This window comes from Myotis lucifugus, unplaced genomic scaffold (genome assembly GCF_000147115.1).
Source record: "Myotis lucifugus unplaced genomic scaffold, Myoluc2.0 scaffold_57, whole genome shotgun sequence".
NCBI classification, from domain to species: Eukaryota; Metazoa; Chordata; class Mammalia; order Chiroptera; family Vespertilionidae; genus Myotis; species Myotis lucifugus.
The window spans coordinates 1346215-1351207 of record NW_005871105.1 but is presented as its reverse complement, the minus strand read 5'-3'; the positions used below and the strand labels follow the sequence as shown (position 1 = coordinate 1351207).

At 42.6% G+C, this 4993-nt stretch overlaps 1 protein-coding gene across 1 annotated transcript in view; it reads right to left on the bottom strand.

The window, feature by feature from the left end:
- The window catches only part of LOC102437495 (amine sulfotransferase-like), a 16197-nt gene extending 13872 nt beyond the window's left edge, over window positions 1-2325 (bottom strand). Inside the window, exon 1 of the mRNA XM_006089247.2 lies at window positions 2248-2325. The gene's annotated coding sequence lies outside the window, so the exon portion shown is untranslated. The remainder of the gene's footprint in view (window positions 1-2247) is intronic.
- Between the last annotated feature and the right edge of the window lie 2668 nt (window positions 2326-4993).

The following is a 4993-nucleotide window of genomic DNA, read 5'->3' as shown; positions in this document are numbered from 1 at the left end:
GCTAGGCATAATATGCAAATTGACTGAATGGCCGAACACCGGAATGACTGTCCATACTACCACACTGTGGTCAGGGGCCCAGCCATCACCCCATGATCACCCTGCAGAGGGGGGCCCAGGCCACTGGCCGGCAAGGTGATCAACTGGGGGTCCCTACTACCACACTATGGTCAGGGGCCCAGCCATCACCCCATGATCACCCTGCAGAGGGGGGCCCAGGCCACTGGCCGGCAAGGTGATGATCACGGAGTCCTGCGATCAATTGCCCTTCAGAGGTAGGCCCAGGCTACCTGGCCAGTGGCACTGCAGCAGGTGGGCAGGGTCTCCCTCTGCGGGATGATCAATCACAGGGCTCCTGGACTGTGAGAGGGCGCAGGCCAGGCTGAGGGCCCTCCCGCCACCACAAGTGCATGAATTTTATGCACTGGGCCTCTAGTATATATAATAAAAGGGTAATATGCAAATTGACCCAAACAGCAGAACAACTGGTAATGACTGGTCACATGACACACACTGACCACCAGGGGGCAGACTCAATGCAGGAGCTCCCCCTGGTGGTCAGTGCACTCCCACAGAGGAAGCTCTGCTCAGCCACAAGGCAGGCTGACGGCTGCCACCACAGCATTGGTGGCGGGAGCCTCTCCAGCCTCAGCAATGCTAAGGATGTCCGACTGCAGCTTAGGCCTGCTCCCCGCTGGCAAGTGGACATCCCTCGAGGGCTCCCGGGCTGCCAGAGCGATGTCTGGCTGCCAGCTTAGGCCGATCCCCTGAGGAGCAGGCCTAAGTCAGCAGGTGGACATCCCCTGAGGGGTCCCAGACTGTGAGAGGGCACAGGCCGGGCTGAGGGACCCCCCCAAGTGCACAAATTTTTGTGGGCCGGGCCTCTAGAATGAAAATATATATATGTATATATATATATTTCAAAGAGGGAGAGGGAGAAAGAGAGATAGGAACATCAATGATGAGAGAGAATCATCAATCATCTGCCTTCTGCATGCCCCCTTCTGGGAATTGAGCCCGCTACCCAGGCATGTACCCTGACCAGGAATCAAACCATGATCCCTGGTTCATAAGTTGATGCTCAACCACTGAGCCACAATAACTGAGCGAAAAATCTATTCTTGAATGTTAAACAGATGAGGAAATCCCAGAAGTTCTAATAACACTAGGTTTAGAACCAACACTTATGTTAGTTGTGTTCTTTTAAAAATTTTCTGTGCACACCTAGAAAATGAATTTGTTAAAGTTGCATATATGGCTTTGTCTAAATTGCAAGTCAAAAAACATTAATTCTTTTACAAACGATCTAAATCATTTGATCAATAGAGGAAAGTCAGATGTTATAATTTTGCTGAGTAAGAGTAGAAACATCACTTGCATTAGAATTTCCTGGGTTTGGGTAAATGTTCATATTCTAGGCCTATAACAGACTGATAGGATTAGAATTTCTGGAATGTGTGCATTTTAACAATCCTGCTGATCACTCTTAAAAAAGGGCCGGGGGTAGGGGGGGGGACAAAATACTGTTTCAATGAATGTTTATCTCAACCTCTAGAGAAGACTTTGTGGGGTATTATTTTATCTCCAATTAAAAGATCCAATTAAGGCCCTACTAAGTTGCTAGAGCTTTCCTAACTCAAGGTGAAGTCCAGGCAACCTTAACTATTGCAAAGTGAGGATAGAGAAGACTCACTGGTAAATCACAAAGAATGCTTTCAGGAGATAGATGGAGTGCTGTTATGACTTTGCTATTATGAAATTTTCCAGGAAAAACCTTGGATAACTCAACCTTTGGAGTGTGGTGAGGAAGAATTTATACTGTATCACATGGACACACACACCAAAAAGCACCAATTCCAGGAATTCTTGATTCAGAGCAAAGAGTGTCAGGCAGCCCACAAAAACATTCTAAAATCACTCCTTTTAACTGCTTATTATATTTAGTATGTCTTGCAGTCTTAAGAGAGAACAAGCTATTTTGTCACAGAAACAAGGAGCAAAGAGTAGAGTGTGAGATGCATTTTTATATAGGATCTCGGGACTGGCGAGTCATATATTGTTTGTATCTCCTTAGTGAGTATAGGAGAAAGTATAAAGAAAAAATGTCATGTGTTTTCCTTATTCTTGCCCTGAGTCCAAAAGAAAAGAAGAAAAACAGAAAATTGAGGAGAAAGAAATGAATACATTGTATGCTGAAGAGAGGGTAAGACTTGAAAGAGGCTCTATATCTACGTTTTCACTACTCACTGTTACACGTCAACTGATGAAGCAAAATCCACTTCTGATATAACTGCATGGACGACAGGGAATGATGTGCTGCTGAGAAATAAATCCTGCCTAGAAGTGTATTTTGGCCAATGAGTATTGCTTTAGGGAGTCAACAGATAGCTCAGTTTGAGTAAATAAATTAGGTAATACTTTACTGATATTAGAAAATAGGCATCTGATTAGTCCAGACAAAGCAGGAATCAAAACTGGTGGCAATAATAAAGAGAGCTGCATGTAACCAGTTGTCATATTTACTTAAATTGGAAACTACAACAACAACAACATGTATTTGAAAGCTGTAGCAACATCTTCCTTGGGCATGAAGGATGGCTCATGAATCTTTTAGACCTATCTCAGAAGGCTGGTGTTCCTTTCCAGGTTTTTACTCCAAACATCCTATGTAAAACTGGCTATGGCTATGGGAGGTTCAAAGAACTTTATAAAATCACAGTGCATTTAAATTCATTTTCTAAAACATCCAGGGTTGTCCTTCCTAAGTGATTGCCTTCCACTCCTGTTTGTATTAAAATATATTTTATTGATTTTTTACAGAGAGGAAGGGAGAGGGATAGAGAGTTAGAAACATCGATGAAAGAGAAACATCAATCAGCTGCCTCCTGCACACCTCCTTCTGTGGATGTGCCCAAAACCAAGGTACATGCCCTTGACCGGAATCTAACCTGGGACCTTTCAGTCCACAGGCCAACTCTATCTCCTGAGCCAAACCGGTTAGGGCTCCACTCCTGTTGTATATTGCATTTTTTCAGGACACATTACAGAAGATGCAGCCTATCTCTTTTGCATTCTATGTCTCACACCTGCCCTGACATCTCCCTGGAACCTTTCTCCCATTTGTCAGTCATCTGTTACCTACATACACTACTCTTTGATAATAATTCTCAGGTTTCCACTAGCAATAGAATTTGATTCTACAGGAGGCTTTTAATCCTTTCAAAGAACAAGTCTTCACTGGAAAAATATAAGGTTTAAGCTGAAGAGAATTTAAGCTTATAAAAGGTTCAGCCTTCTTTTGTTTCTCATAATGTTCATAAATTAAAAATAATCACTTTTGTGAGAGTGGCATCGCCTAAAGAGTAGAAATGAAAGGGAGTAGACTACTTATTAAAATGAATAGCTCAACCAAAAAGTTCTGATTTTATATCCCAAATTTTTATTGAACTAAATGGTATAGGGGCCTTTTGAGATGTTTTTCCTGTTGTCCTTCAGTAGGCCAGTCGGCAATAACTCTAAGTGAAATCTTCAAGTTCTTAAAATACATAAAAAGACAAGATGAATTGAGTATGTGGTTTGAGGATGAAGAATAAGTTATTGTATCACAGTTATACAGGGCTTTTTCAAATCCCTTTTTCTATTTTGTCTTTAGTTAGTAATTTGGACAGACCATTATTGGAATAGGACACAACCTCCAAAATCTTAGAAAATAAGATTTCACCAAGCAGTGGTAAGTTCCATGGAAGCAAAAAGGTTAGTAATATTTTTAATTGCTGCATGTACCATATCATTGCTTGGTATGGAAATGAGAAAGCTAAAACAATTCCTTTGTCACAGATGCAATACTATCTCTTTCACTTAGAGCAAATTTCAAGTACACAATACAGTATTAGCTATAGTAACCATGCTATGTATTAAATCATCAGAACTTCTCATTGTTTAACTGAAAGTTTATACCCCTTGATCAACATTTCCCCATTTTCTCCACCTCCCAGCTCCTCAGAAACCACCATTTCATTCTTTATTTTAATGATTTTGAAATTTACTGTTGTGGGTAGGGGTGAGACCTTTCCCCCGCTCTTTGAACCATCATTGTAGATTCTTTCAGAGTAGAATTTTTATCATGTAACAACATGAAATCTTGCACATAAGAGATCTTATCCTATTTACCAGAGCTTTGGCAAACAATTCTGGTTTGTCATTGACTTTAATCGACCAGTTAGCTAAAATACAACCTAATGGACTCTCAGATGGAACCAAGACCAAGTCTCCTGTTTCAAAACAGAAAAAAAAAATCTAAAGAAAGACAAGGTCAAAACAAACGAGTTATAAAACAGCAATGATCAAAGCAAGTCCCCAAAAGAGAAGAAAACAAGCAAAGAACAATTGTAAGCAAAGATTCATTGCAGACAGATGAGGGCTCTCAGACAGACAGTCCAGAGCTCTCAGACAGAAACTGATTCCCTCCCACGGAGGAACTGGGATTAAAGTCATAGTCTTATCCCTGCCTAAGTGATACCAGAGATGACTCCTTGCTGAGTCCTGGATGGCTAAACAGACCAGAGGGCAGTGATAGAGGACCCCGCCTGTGCCCCCAGGATGACTTACCCAGTCAGACTTGGAGTCCACAGACTCCACAGAGACCTGTTTCCTTCCACCAGCTGAGTGTTTCAGGCCGCTGATGCCTTGAGAGGGAGAGCAGGGAGAGTCCCGAGATAAAGAACTCTCAACAGCCGCTGGGAAATAAATCCCTGTAGTCCCTGTCATGGGGTCAGCCTGCCACAAGCAGCTGGGACCCTCAGCCCAGGCCCTGGGGACCTTACCGGGGTCCACACAGTCCCAGAAGAGTCGCCAAAAATTGTAACTGAAAATCCAGATTCTGCTGCCTGCCACAGCGAACACCAAACTCTGTCACTGAAGTTCTGGATTTTTGGAAACGTCTACAAAGTCAGGATCAACACCAAAACAACAACAACAAACCTTACAACTCGCT